The sequence below is a fragment of the Microcaecilia unicolor genome, chromosome 7, assembly GCF_901765095.1.
Source record: "Microcaecilia unicolor chromosome 7, aMicUni1.1, whole genome shotgun sequence".
In the NCBI taxonomy this organism is placed as follows: domain Eukaryota; kingdom Metazoa; phylum Chordata; class Amphibia; order Gymnophiona; family Siphonopidae; genus Microcaecilia; species Microcaecilia unicolor.
Genome location: NC_044037.1, coordinates 132,776,961 through 132,794,723, shown reverse-complemented (window position 1 = coordinate 132,794,723; position 17,763 = coordinate 132,776,961). Strand labels below are relative to the sequence as shown.

General features: G+C 43.2%; 1 protein-coding gene across 1 annotated transcript in view; it reads left to right on the top strand.

The window, feature by feature from the left end:
* Positions 1-17,763, top strand: part of LSS (lanosterol synthase) — a 968,970-nt gene that overhangs the window by 81,182 nt on the left and 870,025 nt on the right. The gene's annotated exons all lie outside the window — the stretch shown is intronic.

Genomic DNA, 17,763 nt, shown 5'->3' with positions numbered 1-17,763 from the left:
GCTGCTATTGTGCGATTCCCCACCGCTGGTCTTCACCAGCCGCGCCAGAAGGCCCCCTGGACGATTCCCGAATCTATGAAATGATATTTTTGATACACTGTCTGGCGCTGTGCCTGTCATGCAATAATGTATTAATCACTGCTTGTATATGGTCACAAATTCCCCCCCCCCACCCCTTATCTTTTTGTTGGAGATGTTTAAAGCCTGCTTTGCCCTCCCTAGCTTCCTCTGTAAGTTCACTATGCTATCGCAATCCTCTTACGTTGGCTACCATGTAGGAAATAATTTCTACCGCGCAATACTGCTTTAGCTGCGCACCAAAAAAGCTGTGGATTGGAATGGTGTTGTTCATTGTGAAGTGCATAGGATTATCATTTATTCCGTAAAAAGCCCTGGAAATCTGATCTTTAGCCAAGTAATTAGGAAACCTCCAACGCCCTCCTTCAGAGCTAAACCCACTCAGGGCCTCTAACGTATCCATACCGGGGCATGGTCCGACACACCACCTGTTCCAATGTGACTCCACGACCTATGTAAAAGATAAGTTGACACAAAAATATAATCCAGTCTTGCCAAGTTCTCATGAGCTCGCGACCTATGTGAATAGTCCCGTTCCCCCGGGTGCAAATTCTCCAGGCATCAGCCACCGAGAGGGAGGAGGTAAAAGAATGTAGTACCTCCCTGCCTGGTCCTCCTCGAGACCCACTGCTTCTATCCCCCGTACAGTCCTCCCCTGGATCCAAAAGAATATTCATGTCACCTGCAATAACAAGGTTGGCACCCTGATAGGGCAGGAGTTCCCTTAGCAATATTGTGAAAATTTTTTTATCATATGGCGTGGGAGCATATACAGAGAGAAGATAAATTTCCTGCCCCTGCAACCACATTTTAAGTAGCAGATAACGTCCTAGGTGGTCCCGCATTATCACTTCCGAGGTACAAGCTAACCTGTTATGAAGCAAGATCGCCACCCCTCCCCTTCGGTCCCCGGAAGAGGCAGAGTGGACCTCACCCACCCATGACCGCTTCAATTTGCTATGTTCTAGGTCGGACAGTCTAGTTTCCTGGAGACATACTATATCTGCTTTTAACCTCCCTAAATGGGAGAGAATCTTCTTACGCTTGATAGGGGAGGAAATTCCTCCCACGTTCCAGGACACTAGCTTACAGTACGACAGTGTCCACAGAAATTTAAAAGCCACAACAATACCAGTAACCTAGTTCCTGGGTCCCAGCCCTTCCCCCCGAACTTTACATTATTTCTAGGATTTAGTTCCAGCTCAGGAAAAACTACACAGTCAATGTTCTTCACCCTAGCCACACTCCACTCATTCCCAGTGCCCCTAATACTTTCCCCTCCCCTGTTCACATTCGCCTTGCCCTTGCACTTCAGACTGACCCACCCTTCCCTCCTCAAACCCTTGTGACCCTCCCGCCCACCCCCTTGTCCGCCCCACAGAAAACCTTTAAGCCTCCAGGATACAATCATCATCAAGGTAAGATCACAGACATGCTGAGGTCCCCACCCCCCCCCGACCCCGCATGACAGAACACCAAACATACCAAAGATCTATTTGCACTGTCTCCCACTGAAAATAAGGAGCCAGGCTTCTGAGTCAGGTTGTAGAACAGGGTCCCTTCACCTCGCGGTTAAGAAACTGCTGTACCTCTTGGTCAGACTCGAAAGAGGACCACTTTCCTCCATAATGTACCTTCAGGATAGCTGGATACAGTAGCATGAAGCGCACTTTCTTCTCTACCAATGTAGTGCACATTGGATGAAATTTCCGCCGCTTCTCCTGAATGCTAGCCGAGTAGTCCTGAAAAATTCTAATCTGTTCCCCTGCATAGATCAGAGACTCACGCTTTGCCCGGTAACCTTGCAGTATCTCCTCCTTGTGAATATAGTTGTGTACTTTAATAATTACCACTCTCGGGCGATGTTATTCTGCTGATGCCTCCCGATTCTGTGCGCTCTCTCCATGCAGAAAGGTCCTCTGCTATCCGAGAACACAAACTCTTTCGCTAGCTACTGCTCCAGGAGAAACCCCAAGTTTTTATCCAGAATTGCTTCAGGGAGGCCCACAAGCCTCAGATTGGTTCGCCTGGCGCTATTCTTGAGCTCATCCAACTTCTCCTCCTGAATAAGAAGCTTTGCTTTCAGGCCAGCTATCTCCGGTTCACTTTTCTGCCACGTGTCTTCCAGATCGGACAATCTTTCTCCACCTCTGCGGTCCGACAAGCAATTTTGGCCAGCACACCATCTAATTTCCCAAGTTGTCCTTCTAATGAGGCGAATCGCAGTTCAAGCGCAGTTCCCACTGCCGCCGCTAATTGGGACAGTTGCTTCTCTGTAAATTTGGCCACGCCTCCTGAAGTGCCGGCCGCCATCTTGGAGTCCCCGCAGAGCGAGCGAGCTCCCCTTCTCCTCCGTTTTTGACCCCTTCTTTGCAGCACCGGTCGGCATTGGCACCAGGAATGGGTCCATGCACTTTTCCCAGAGCAAATGGAGGTAAGTTTTCTCCGATAGAGGATCTGATGAGGGAGTCAGAGGGTGAAAAAGCGAGCGGGGACCTCAGAGCAGTATTGAAGCGCTGCTATTGCTCCCAACGCATCACGTGATCTCCATTTTAACATATTTATAAGTGACCTAGAGATGGGAGTAACTAGTGAGGTAATTAAATTTGCTGACGACACAAAGTTATTCAAAGTTGTTAAATCATATGAGGATTGTGAAAAATGACAAGAGGACCTTACGAGACTGGAAGACTGGGCGTCTAAATGACAGATGACGTTTAATATGAGCAAGTGCAAGGTGATGCATGTGGGAAAGAGGAACCTGAATTATAGCTACGTAATGCAAGGTTCCATGTTAGGAGTCACAGACCAAGAAAGGGATCTAGGTGTCATCGTTGATGATATGTTGAAACTTTCTGCTCAGTGTGCTGCAGTGGCTAAGAAAGCAAATAGAATGTTAGGTATTATTAGGAAAGGAAACCGCACCTTGAATATTGTGTTCATTTCTGGTCACCGCATCTCAAAAAGATATATTGGAATTAGAAAAGGTGCAGAGAAGGGTGACAAAAATGATAATGGGATGGGACAACTTCCCTATGATGAAAGACTGAAGTGGCTAGGTCTCTCAGCTTGGAGAAATGACGCTGAAGGGAGATATGATAGAGGTCTATAAAATAATGAGTGGAGTGGAAAGGGTAGACGTGAATCATTTGTTTACTCTTTCCAAAAATACTAGGACTAGGGGGCATTCAATGAAGCTACAAAGTAGTAAATTTTAAAACGAATCAGAGAAAGTTTTCTTTACTCAACGTGTAATTAAACTCTGGAATTCATTGCCAGAGAATGTAGTAAAGGCAGTTAGCTTAGTGGGGTTTAAGAAAGGTTTGGACAGCTCCCTAAAGGAAAATTCCATAGACCATTATTAAAATGGGACTTGGGGAAAATCCACTGCTTGTTTCTGGGATAAGCAGCATAAAATGTTTTGTACCTTTTTGGGACCTTGCCAGGTATTTGTGACCTGGATTGGCCACTGTTGGAAACAGGATGCTGGCTTGATGGACCTTTGGTCTGCCCCAGTATGGCAATACTTATGTACTTATGTAATAGGTAGCACCAAGAAAATGATTTTCACAGAGTATATTGTAACCTTACAGGAGGATGTGGTGAAATCAGTTAGCATAGCCGGGTTTAAAAGAGTTTAGGAAAGTTCTTGAAGGAATGTGTCCATAAACTGTTATCCTGATGCGACTTGGGAAAGCTTTTGTTTATCCCTGGGTGTGAGCAAGGAGGTCTGCCTATTATTTGTGACCTGGGCTGACCACATTCAGGCAGGATGATGGAATTGATGAAACTTTGGTTTGACCTTTTGTGTCTTTAGATAATTTGAAAAGAGATACTTTGCAACACAGTAAATCAGCCAACATACAGCTAAATATATTTGTTGCATGCTTTATTGTATATGTAAAGGAGCCCTCTTATTCCTTACTCAGAAGCCTTTACTTTCTCATTTTGGTAGTATATGGGAGGTGAGTGTAGTAGGATTAAACCATGGTACACCCCAAAGGAGTAGCTGCATGGTATTGATTTTGGAGTGGAGGAGTAGCCTAATGGTTGATGCAGTGGCTAAGAACCAGGGGGACCGGGCTCAAATCCCACTGCAGCTCCTTGTGACTCTGGGAAAGTCATGTAACCCCCATTACCCCAGGTACAAAATAAGTACCTGTATATAATATGTAAATAGCTTTGATTGTGACCACAGAAGATGGTATATCAAGTCCCATCCTCTTTCATTTCCTTTTTCCTGGAGTTCCATGAGGAGATTTTGAGGAGTATTGAGGGGAGAAAAGGAGCAGGAGATATTTCCAATGTAGTCCAATGCTGTTTTTTCAAATTACGTCTAATTTGTTCTGTTTGAACACTAGTTAACCAAGCTGCTTTGAAACTCTTACACTTGGCCTAGTAATTAGTTCCTTGAATTACTGCAACACTTTATTGAATGGCCAGTGAGTAAAGGACATCAGACGGTTACAGCTTATGCAGAACTCTGCAATTAAGCTGCTTACTTGCTCTAAAAAGTATGATCATATGACCTCCCCTTAATCAGAGGCCTACTGGCTTCCAGTTACTCATCGCATTACATTTAAGATCCTTACACTTGTTCATAAAGTGCTTCATAGCGGTCACCCTTTATATCTTTCTCAGCTACTGATACCTTACCTTCCAACCTGTACATTAAGATCTTTCTTCCAGAACCAGCTTGCAATGCCTTCTCTCCACTTGGACCACCATCTTTAGTGTTACCGCGTGGACATTGTAGAATGCCCTACCCCTTCTCTTCACTTAGTACTGGGTCATTCCATGTCAAGTGGTCTGATTTCAGATGAAATTTTCTGTGAACATTCATACATGTCCCCAATGAACATTGGTAAATTTTACGTTTGCCGATGCAATACTTGCTGAGGTATAGTAATCTGTTTGACCCCATACTTCAGCCTTCTATGGTATGACTCAGAGATTTCGGCAACTTTGAGACACTGTCCAGCTTATTTTCGTAAGAGAAAGATGCCCATATTTCGACCCAAATCGGGAGATGGGAGTCTTTCTCCCGTGGGCGCCCAAATCGGTATAATCGAAAGCTGATTTTGGGCGTCACCAACTGCAATCTGTCGCAGGAACGGACAAAGTTGACGGGGGCGTGTCAGAGGCGTGGTGAAGGCGGGACTGGGGGCGTTTTTATTGGCTGAGGAGAGATGGGCGCGCTCGGTCGATAATCAAAAAAAAGAAGGGCGCCAGAAGCAAGAATTTGGGTCACTTTTTATGGACCCTTTTTTTCACGAACAAGTCCTCCAAAAGTGCCCCAACTGCCCAGATGACCACCGGAGGGAATCGGGGATGACCTCCCCTGACTCCCCCAGTGGTCACTAACCCCCTCCCACCCAAAAAAAGAAACTTTAAAAACTGTTTTTTTTCCAGCCTGTATGCCAGCCTCAAATGTCATACCCAGCTCCATACATTACAGAACACAGTTATCAATGTGTAAGCAAAAATCATTCAAAAAAAGGAGGAAAAACGCCTCATGAAAAAACCCCTCCCACATATGTAAATGGGATAAGGGCTACTGTTTCATCATCATAGGCGATGCAAAAAAACATCCTCATTATTTTATTATTTTTTGAAAAATGTTTTTTCTATTACTGAACAAAAAATTGCTCTGCCAAATAGGCTATAAAGTTTTACTTAGCTTAGGCAGGCTAAAAGCTTTCTCCTCCCAGACTGTGATTAAACTGTGGTCAACGGGTCCCGTTTCACATTACGCTGCTTCAGGACCACAGCTTTTCAACCAAACAATTCAGCGGTCATGTTTCCTGAAAAAAGAAGGAAAAGCTTAAAATTTATAATGTTGCTTAACAAATCATTCTTCTAAATACTACCTCTGCCTTACAATCGTTCATAGTGCGACGGTAGCATGGAAGGCAGATTACACTTAACATGGCGGCCCTATATATAAAGATTGTGACGTCACACGCTGTCATCAATGCGCAATCACAATCCTACAAACAGAATGAGGCACAGCCTCGATAATGTATGAAAATCAAGCATGAAATTTACAAGATTGCTTCTTGGAGAGAGGGTATCCTAAAAAAGTTGTGAGGTCAGCTTACAAAAGGGCAAAATACATCAGTAGACAGTTGTTATTGAGAGAAGATAATCAAGAGGGAATGGTTTATAATATGTGCTAAAACACTCCTTGCAAGCAAATAGTGTTTCCAATATTATCAGGAGACACTGGAACATCATTCAAACTTACCCCAATTTGCAAATTCTGCAGTAAGGATGGCTTATAGTAGGGGTAATAATTTAAAGGAGCTGTTGTGTTTAACAAAATCAAACCCCCGGATAGATATTGTCTATAATGGACATAAAAGCTGTGGCAACTGCCAGATGTGTTCCATCATGATAGAGACGAAGGAATTTGTGAACTCCATTACAGGACAGAAATTTGTGATTGGACACTGATGACAGCGTGTGACGTCACAATCTTTATATATAGGGCCGCCATGTTTAAGTGTATCTGCCTTCCATGCTACCGTCGGCACTATGAACAGATTGTAAGCGGAGGTAGTATTTAGAAGAATGATTTGTTAAGCAACGTTATATATATTAAGCTTTTCCTTCTTCTTTTTTCAGGAAACATGACCGCTGAATTGTTTGGTTGAAAAGCTGTGGTCCTGAAGCAGCGTAATGTGAAACGGGACCCGTTGACCACAGTTTAATCACGGTCTGGAAGGAGAAAGCTTTTAGCTTGCCTAAGCTAAGTAAAACTTTATAGCCTATTTGGCAGAGCAATTTTTTGTTCAGTAATAGAAAAAACATTTTTCAAAAAATAATAAAATGAGGATGTTTTTTTGCATCGCCTATGATGATGAAACAGTAGCCCTTATCCCATTTACATATGTGGGAGGGGTTTTTTCTTGAGGCGTTTTTCCTCCTTTTTTTGAATGATTTTTGCTTACACATTGATAACTAGTAACATAGTAGATGACGGCAGAAAAAGACCTGCACGGTCCATCCAGTCTGCCCAACAAGATAACTCATATTTGCTGCTTTTTGTGTATACCCTACTTTGATTTGTACCTTTTCTCTTCAGGGCACAGACCGTATAAGTCTGCCCAGTACTATCCCGCCGCCCAACCACCGGCTCTGGCACAGACCGTATAAGTCTGCCCAGCACTATCCTCGCCTCCCAACCACCAGCCCTGCCTCCCAACCACCGACTGGCGCAGACCGTATAAGTCTGCCCACCACTATCCCCGCCTCCCAACCACCAGCCCCACCTCCCGATCTTGACTAAGCTCCTGAGGATCCATTCCTTCGGCACAGGATTCCTTTATGCTTATCCCACGCATGTTTGAATTCCGTTACCGTTTTCATTTCCACCACCTCCCGTGGGAGGGCATTCCAAGCACCCACTACTCTCTCCGTGAAAAAATACTTCCTGACATTTTTCTTGAGTCTGCCCCCCTTCAATCTCATTTCATGTCCTCTCGTTCTACCATCTTCCCATCTCCGGAAAAGGTTCGTCTGCGGATTAATACCTTTCAAATATTTGAACGTCTGTATCATATCACACCTGTTTCTCCTTTCCTCCAGAGTACTACTACTACTACTACTACTACTATTTAGCATTTCTATAGCGCTACAAGGCGTACGCAGCGCTGCACAAACATAGAAGAAAGACAGTCCCTGCTCAAAGAGCTTACAATCTAATAGACAAAAAATAAATAAAGTAAGCAAATCAAATCAATTAATGTGTACAGGAAGGAGGAGAGGAGGGTAGGTGGAGGCGAGTGGTTACGAGTCAAAAGCAATGTTAAAGAGGTGGGCTTTCAGTCTAGATTTAAAGGTGGCCAAGGATGGGGCAAGACGAGGGGCTCAGGAAGTTTATTCCAGGTGTAGGGTGCAGCGAGACAGAAGGTGCGAAGTCTGGAGTTGGCAGTAGTGGAGAAGGACTTACTTCTGTCTTTCCCCCTTCCCAGCCCTGATTCTCTTTTCCCTATCCCAGTTGCCCCCACCCCCACACTCTTTCTGGCCTCCAGCCTCTTTCACATATGACCCACTAATGCCCCAACTGCTTAGACCCTTTCCCAGAACATAATACCCCACTGACCTCCCTTCCCCATCCCTCTGGTGTTGGCAGGCAGATAAGACTGGCAACACTGGCTGTCTTCTTCCTCTGCTGGTGGAGCATGACTAGGAATTTCAATGACATGGGGCACTACTGACCCCTACAGTTCAAGTGCCAGTTATGCCCCAGGTAGCAGAGGGACGTAAGAGGAGCCTGAGTATACAGGTAACAGAGGGACGTAAGAGTATACATGTTTAGTTCAGCAAGTCTCTCCTCATACGTCTTGTAACGCAAATCCCATACCATTCTCGTAGCTTTTCTTTGCACTGCTTCAATTCTTTTTGCATCCTTAACAAGATACGGCCTCCAAAACTGAACACAATACTCCAGGTGAGGCCTCACCAACGACTTATACAGGGGCATCAACACCCCCTTTCTTCTGCTGTCACACCTCTCTCTATACAGCCTAACAACCTTCTAGCTACGGCCACCGCCTTGTCACACTGTTTCGTCGCCTTCAAATCCTCAGATACTATCACCCCAAGATCCCTCTCTCCGCCCGTACCTATCAGACTCTCCCCGCCTAACACATACGTCTCCCGTGGATTTCTATTCCCTAAGTGCACTCACTTGCATTTTCTTGCATTGAATTTTAATTGCCAAACCTTAGACCATTCTTCTAGCTTCCTCAGATCCTTTTTCATGTTTCCACTCCCTACAGGGTGTCCACTCTGTTACAGATCTTAGTATCATCCGCAAATAGGCAAACTTTACCTTCTAACCCTTCGGCAATGTCACTCACAAATATATTGAACAGAATTGGCCCCAGCACCGATCCCTGACGCACTCCACTACTCACCTTTCCCTCCGAGCAAATTCCATTCACCACCACCCTCTGGCGTCTGTCCATCAACCAGTTCGTAATCCAGTTCACCACTTCAGGTCCTATCTTCAGCCCCTCCAGTTTATTTAAGAGCGTCCTGTGGGGAACCGTGTCAAAAGCTTTGCTGAAATCTAAGTAGATTACGTCCATAGCTCGTCCCTGATTCAGTTCTCCTGTCACCCAATCAAAGAACTCAATGAGATTCGTTTGGCACGATTTCCCTTCGTAAAACCATGTTGTCTCGGATCTTGCAACTTATTGGCTTCCAGGAAAATCACTATCCTTTCTTTCAGCATCGCTTCCATTACTTTTCCAATAACCGAAGTGAGGCTTACTGGCCTGTAGTTTCCAGCTTCTTCCCTATCACCACTTTTGTGAAGAGGGACCACCTCCGCCGTTCTCCAATCCCTCGGAACCTTTCCCGTCTGCAGGGATATATTAAATCTTTGAGGACCCGCCAAAACCTCTCTCTCCCTCAATATCCTGGGGTGAATCCCGTCCGGTCCCATGGCTTTGTCCACCTTTAGCTTTTCAAGTTGTTGATACACACTTTCTTCTGTGAACGGTGCTCTATCCACTTCATTCTCAATTGTACTATTTCCAGTCCATCGTGGTCCTTCTCCAGGATTTTCCTCTGTTAAAACAGAACAAAAGTATCTATTTAGCAAATTTGCTTTTTCTTCATCATTTTCCACATAGCGGTTCGCAGTATCTTTTAGTCTCACAATTCCCTTTTTAGTCATTCTCCTTTCACTAATATACCTGAAGAAATTTTTGTCACCCCCTCTTACATTTCTAGCCATTTGTTCTTCTGCTTGTGCTTTTGCCAGTCGTATCTCTCTTTTGGCTTCTTTCATTTTCATCTGGTATTCCTCCATGTGTTCCTTTTCTTGAGTTTTTCTGTATTTCTGGAATGCCAACTCTTTAGCCTTTATTTTATCAACCACTTGCTTGGAGAACCATATCGGTTTCCTTTTTCTCTTGCATTTACTTTCCTTACATAAAGGTTCGTGACCCTATTTATAGCTTCTTTCAGCCTGGACCACTGTCCTTCCACTTCTCGTACTTCCTCCCAGCCCATCATCTCCTTCCTCAGGTATTCCCCCATTTTACTAAAGTCAGCACGCTTGAAATCCAGGACTTTGAGATTTGAGTGGCCGCTCTCCACTTTAGCTGTTATATCAAACCAAACCGTTTGATGGTCACTGCTGCCCAGGTGGGCACCCACTCGGATATTTGACACGCTATCCCCATTTGTGAGCACCAGATCCAGTGTCGCTCCCTCCCTCGTGGATTCCATCACCATTTGTCTGAGCAAAACACTTTGGAAAGCATACACAATCCCTCTACTTCTTTCCGATTCCGCAGACGGAACCTTCCAATCTACATCCGCAGATTGAAATCTCCCAGCAACAGCACCTCTCTCTTGCTTCCCAATTTTTGAATATCTGCGATCAGGTCTTTATCTAATTCCTCCAATTGTGTCGGAGGTCTGTAGACAACACCCACGTGGACAGAGGTTCTATCATCTTTTTTTAAGGTGATCCATATCGCTTCTTCCTTTCCCCAGGTCCCTGTCATTTCAGTCGCAGTGATATTATTCCTCACATACAGAGCTACTCTGCCACCTTTACGACCCTCTCTATCCTTCCTAAATAGATTATAGCCTGGTATGTTTGCATCCCATTCATGGGAACCATTGAGCCACGTCTCTGTGATTGCAACTACATCCAAGTCTGCCTCCAACATCAGGGCCTGAAGGTCATGAACTTTATTGCTTACACTGCGAGCATTTGTGGTCATCGCTTTCCATCTACATTTCCTGGTATGCGTTTCAATATTAGTGATTTGGGGGTTTCTTTTCTCTTTGGGTACCTTCATATCTTTTTGTTCCACTTTTATTATTTTTTCTTTGGCTTCCGTTCTGTTTTCAAGAACATCACAGTGCTGTAATGGAGTAAAAGAATTTTGTAGGGGTAACACTTGTGAGGTCGGATGTTTTCTTGTCACACAACGAAGTCTGCCTGAGCCTACAGTGATCCATCTATTTTTAGGTGGTTTTATCCTTTGTGGTAGTGGTGATAATTTGGTATGATTCTGTGCAGTATGATATTGTGCGGTCCTAGATGCTGCTTTAAGTGCATCTAGTTCCTGTTTACTTTACTGAGCTCGTGTTTTAATCTAGTGAGTTGCAGACAGATAGGACAAGCCTTAAGTCTCCAGATAATTGGTCTTGAAACTAAAGCACTGTGTTCTGTAATTATATGTGTGGCTATTGGATGGAACCAGTTCCCTTTTGATATCTTTAGTTTATGTCTACATACCCAGCTCCATCACAGCAGTATGCAGGTCCTTGGAGCAGTTGTTAGTGGGTGCAGTGGACTTCAGCCAGGTGGACCCAGGCCCATCCCCCCCTACCTGTTACACTTGTGCTGGTAAATGGCAGCGCTCCAAACCGCCCCCAAAACCCATTGTACCCACATCTAGGTGCCCCTCTTCATCCATAAGTGCTATGGTAATGTGTAGAGTTGTGGGCAGTGGGTTATGGGGGGGATTTGGGGGGCTCAGCACCCAAGGTAAGGGAGCTATGGACTTGGGAGGTATTTTAATTTTTTTTTTATTGTTACAAGTGCCCCCTAGGGTGCCCGGTTGGTGTCCTGGCATGTGAGGGGGACCAGTGCACTACGAATCCTGGCCCCTCCCACGACCAAATGCCTTGGATTTGTTTGTTTTTGAGCTGGGCGCCTTCGGTTCCATTACCACTGAAAAACAAAACCGCCCAGCTCAAATCCACCCAAATCCGATGCATTTGCCCGGCACAAACCGTATTATCGAAAAAAAGATGGATGCCCATTTTTTTTCGAAAATATGGTCTGTCCTGCCCCTTCACATACCCATTCTGGGAGATAGACGCCCGTGGAGATGGGCGTTCGCGTTTGATTATGCTCCTCCTCATCTCCGGCAATATTTTGTTGAGAGAAACAAAACTTGGCCATCTTGTACAATTTTTTGCGCTCTATTAAACAAAATAATAAAAAAAATCTTCATGAGCGATTTCCATGAAGAAAACGTGGAGCAAACCTGGTCCGAAAAATGTGCGGCATGAAAAAATTGTAAAGTTTGGCTTTTTATATCTCTGGAATTAAAGGTGTGATAAACGTGAAACTTTGCACACAACAACTTAACACAAGGTTTTCGAATATAAAATTTCATTCTCCTAATATTTTCCATTAGTTCACAAATTGAGTGTAAATTTGATGATTTTTGCAAAAATGCCAAAAATAGGGTATTTTTAGCCCACTTTTACAAAAAAAGACCTTCTGGAAACTCTTTTTACTCATTTTTATTAGAAAAAGAGCATGTTTCAAACCCCTTAAAAAAGTAGGGCTGTTTTTTCATCGCTGGCATATAAGGCCCTAGAAATAGGGACAAAGTTGAGGACGTTGCTATCGCACGCTGCTATCGCAACATCACATGCATTCTTATTATTTTTGTTTTATACAGACATTATTAGTACCTAAATTGCGTTGGTCCATGGTGACATTGTCACTACCAGTTCAGGAACTTGAACCAGTAACCCCATCGCCATAGGGGTCATGCCCAATAGCTGTGCAATACCAGCCACGGGTGGGTTTCTTGGATGAGGATCCCAAGCCTCTAGTTTGGTTTCTTCATCAAGGTTCCAAAGCCTTGTGTGGGTATCTGTCTGGTTCCCAAGCCAACGATTGGGCAGCTTATCCTAGGTTCCTAAGCCTAAAGTCCCAAGGTTCCCAAGCCGAAGTCTGTAATGTAACTGTCAAATTCCAACGATTGCTTATTTATTATTGAATTTACAAGCCACTTTCTTTAGTGTCACTTCTGGGAATTGATACTGGCAGCCTGACGACGTAACTGATGGCGCTGGAAGCACACAAATAAGATGTTGTGCTGGAACCCAACAAACATCTTTTCTTTCAGGCCAATAAAATGAATGAGCTGGGCCTGGTGGATGCATAAATGTTACCAGTGAATCATTTTGTTCGATGGAAATTTCTACAATGTTGCCTACCCACCACTTATTGTCATAAATGCAGGCAACATAACAACCAGGCGATAGTTTGGCCAATTTTAAATTAGGATCGACGATATCGGAAATTTTTGCCACAAAGTTAATTGTGTCATTTGAAAGTTTGCTGACAGAAATCGATTTAGAATCAACTGGCACAAACTGGTGATGATCTCTTGTGCCAGCTATTGTGCAGCTAGCTTTCCATCTTTCTTCTTGCAGCATCCTGTTTTCTTGGATTTCTTCAGTCGGAACATACATATATTTAATTCCATGAATATTTTTGTCACAAAAGTTAAACAGATCTATTGGCGTCAGTATTTGGTTGGTTAATGGTCGCTGGAGGCTGGCTCGAGCAGCCAAATGTCAAAAAGTTCCATTCGACCTCAATTTCAAAATCATTCTTGTTATTGCACAGATTGATGAAATTTTTGTAATTTTTGTATTGTGCTGCTGAACCGTCACTAAAGTAGTATATTCTTGTAATCTTTGTTTTATTCGTCAAAAACTCAATCAACTTCCGAATGAACATGTGCACGGAAACCGTATCATGTTGCATATGATCAGAAATTATGCAGCAGTTGACAATTTGCAACACGCCATCTTTATTGATATAATAAGCGACGAATGGATGCACTGTTCATTGTGAATTCTCCCAGTGAAAGCCTTGAGCAGCATCTTGGACAACAAATGAGTAATTCTGCGCAAAATCCATCAGTACGATAAGTTTGGTTTCTTTTAGGCCAGCTTTTAATGACTTCAAATATTCGCTTTGATGTTTTGAAATGAAGTGTTGGCCAGTCAGTTTCCAAATTTTGCTAGCAAGGTTTTCAATAACGTTGTCAACAGTGAGAACATGTGTTTCGAGCGTTTCACGGTCAGTATGAACCCATTGTTTGAATTCTATTGATTCTTCTGAGTCCCAGTCCTCAAATATTTCTTCCAAATATGCTATTAGTGCCTCTTCACCAGGACAGTTTTGGCATCGCTGCAACATACAATCTTTGGCGTCCAGATCGCAAACTGCCTTTCCCATGAGCATCTTGTAGTCTTCTTTAATGTTGACACCTTGTAGCATAAGCTTAACATTCTGATGGATGGTGCAGACACAGACGGAATGTGTGCCTGAGGCACCGACAATAACACATCACTTTGGGTCTGAGCTCATAGAATTTGGAGAAACCAATTTCAGCACCATATTTGTTTCGATATGCTACATACAGTTCTTTCAGATTGCACAGTAGCAACCACTTTTGTTTGTGAACCTTGATGCCATCAAGCCGAACAGAAACAAAATCTTTTTTACCAGGGCACATCCTGCTAAATTCATCATCCTCGTAGAAATCTCGAACTTTGTTTGTGATTGCCTTTGGTAGCAGTTTGCCAACTTTTGCATCCGGTAGTGCACAAATGCTTCTCTCTTGCTTTAATTTTTTGCGCTGTTTTAACCATACGTTCTGAAATGCTAAACGTTTTTGCTGTCACTGATATTGACCAACTCTTTGGGGCCAAAGTCAATAATTGAATTTTCATGGATCTATTGGATATTTTAATTTACGTTTTCACATCTTCGATTAGGTCAGTGTAATCTGGCATGACAGGCATTCCTTAGCAGCCAACTTGCTAGTTTGTCCAATATCTTCGGCTGATACTGCAGCAGCTACCATTATTTTTTCTGCTACCACTTTCTGCACGCGTTCAATTTTTCATTTCACATATCCAGTTTTATCCCTACTGGCCAACCTCTGAATTTTTAATGAAGTCCCCAAATCAGTCAAACTTTGATCAAGAGTGTCTGAAATTTCCATATCGTAATTTTCTGATGACGATGACTCTGCCTTGCTTCTGACCATAGAAACATATTTGACTTTACACTTGGAACACATTTTTTGGCCTGGCTTCACATTTGTTTTCAATTTTTTCAAATCATCGGACATGGCTAGATCGACTTTCAACAGTCCATGTTTAACTATGTGATTTTGTTTGTCGAATGGATTGCAGCACGATTTTTGCTTCATTTTGTACTTTCCCAAATACATCGCTTTGTAGATTAACAGATTCATATAGCATACAAAAAATGAATTATACACTTTAAACATCAGCAGAAATGGAAAGAAAATGACACAATATAGAAAAATGCATGTTGAAGTATATGACGTTGCGATAGCAACGTTCTCAACTTTGTCCCTATTTCTAGGGCCTTATATGCCAGCGATGAAAGACCAACCCTACTTTTTTAAGGGGTTTGAAACATGCTCTTTCTAATGAAAATGATTAAAAAGAGTCTTTTTTTTGTAAAAGTGGGCTAAAAATACCCTATTTTTGGCGTTTTTGCAAAGATCATGAACTTTACACTCAATTTGTGAACTAATGGAAAATATTAGGAGAATGAAATTTTATATTTGAAAACCTTGTATAGATAAGTTGTTGTGTGTAAAGTTTCACGTTTATCACACCTTTAATTCCAGAGATATAAAAAGCCAAACTTTACAATTTTTTCGAGCTGCAAATTTTTTCGGACCAAGTTTGCTCCAAGTTTTCTTCATGGAAAATCGCTCATGAAGATTTTTTTTTATTATTTGTTTAATAGAGCGCAAAATGTTGTACAAGATGGCCAAGTTTTGTTTCAACAAAATATTGCCGGAGATACAGTGTCTCAAAGTTGCCAAAATCTCTGAGTCATACCATAGAAGGCTGCAGTATGGGGTCAAACAGATTACTATATCTCAGCAAGTATTGCATTGGCGAATGTAAAACTTTATGAATGTTCACAGAAAATTTCATCGAAATCCATGATGGTCGCGCAGGGACCACCAGACCACTTGACATGGAATGACCCTACTATCATTTTATAAATTCAAGACTCAACTTATAACCTACCTGTTCCGCAATGCCTTTGATTTACCATAATCCTAATCATCTCTTTCCAGATGTCTCCTTGGGGCATTAATGTTTCCTAGAGTGAGTCTGGACCTGGTCAATCAGTTCGATTAGTTAGTACATAAGTACATAAATAATGCCACACTGGGAAAAGACCAAGGGGTCCATCGAGCCCAGCATCCTGTCCACGACAGCGGCCAATCCAGGCCAAGGGCACCTGGCAAGCTTCCCAAACATACAAACATTCTATACATGTTATTCCTGGAATTGTGGATTTTTCCCCCAAGTCCATTTAGTAGTGGTTTATGGACTTGTCCTTTAGGAAACAGTCTAACCCCTTTTTAAACTCTGCTAAGCTAACCGCCTTCACCACGTTCTCTGGCAACGAATTCCAGAGTTTAATTATGTGTTGGGTGAAGAAAAATTTTCTCCGATTTGTTTTAAATTTACTACACTGTAGTTTCATCGCATGCCCCCTAGTCCTAGTATTTTTGGAAAGCGTGAACAGACGCTTCACATCCACCCTGTTCCACTCCACTCATTATTTTATATACCTCTATCATGTCTCCCCTCAGCCGTCTGTTCTCCAAGCTGAAAAGCCCTAGCCCCCTTAGTCTTTCTTCATAGGGAAGTCATCCCATCCCCGCTATCATTTTAGTCTTCCTTAGCTGCACCTTTCTTTCTCTCGTCCTCTAGTATGATTGTTGTCTTTTCTATTTTTTTTCTGTATTATATACCTATCTAATTTTAAATATCTTAAACTGCTTAGATGAACCTCCCCTTAAATGGAATATCAAATAATACGGTAGATTGCTGAGAGGGATTGAGAGGGAGAGGCAGATGCAGATGCTGAACCCCAGGTGAGGGAAGAGGTGTGAGCTGCAGAGCCATGAGCAGAACTGGAGGGGCTAATGATGGAAGCTATGACCAAGGCAGTGAGCTCCAGTAGTCATGAAAAGAGCTTGATGCTGTTCACTTTAAAGTTTGTATTGCTACTCATGAGGGTGAAGGGGAGGGTGGGAGAAGTGCTGGACAACAGAGAGGGAGGGAGGGGGGAAGGGAGAGAGAGAGAAAGATATTGAACCCAGGAAAGAAGAAAGAGATAATGGACCTGGAGGAAGGAAGGGAAAGAGAGAGAGACTGGATCTGGGATTAAGAGGGGAGGAAGATTATCACTCCTTTAGGAAAGGGGGATGGGATTTGATATGCCGATTTTCCGTGGTTACAGTCAAAACGGTTTACATATTATACAGGTACATATTATGTATCTCAGGCAGTGGAGGGTTAAGTGACTTGCCCAGAGGTCACAAGGAGCGATAGCGAGGAAATAAATAAAATATCTTTAACTGTGCGATTAACGCAATTAAAATTTTTTTATGGGAATGCAGCCCCTAGTTATGATCACAATTGCTGTGCAGAATTCTTCATAGGCACTAGTGTTGGTGTCTTTCCTTGTCTCTCTTCTGCTAAAGTTGTGGTGGCAAGAGGAGGAGGTAAATAGCTGGACATTAGGGAACGACAAGGAGGGTGGGTATCTGTGGTTAAACTGTGAGTAAAACAAAAACTTACCAGGTTTTACTGCGGGTGCAAAAAGTAATTTATTACCCCGCACCACGGGAGCAGTAGTAATTCATTTACCTGCGGTGAAACTGATGCTTACCTTTTACCTCTGTTGTACCACTGGGCTGGGACATTCCTTCTCCTCTTGTACTGCTCAGCTCTGCTCCTCCTCCCTGCCTGCATGTGCAGGGTACACATACAATCTTCCAAACGAACGCCGGCCGGCACATCAGAGTTCCCTCCCTGCCCACC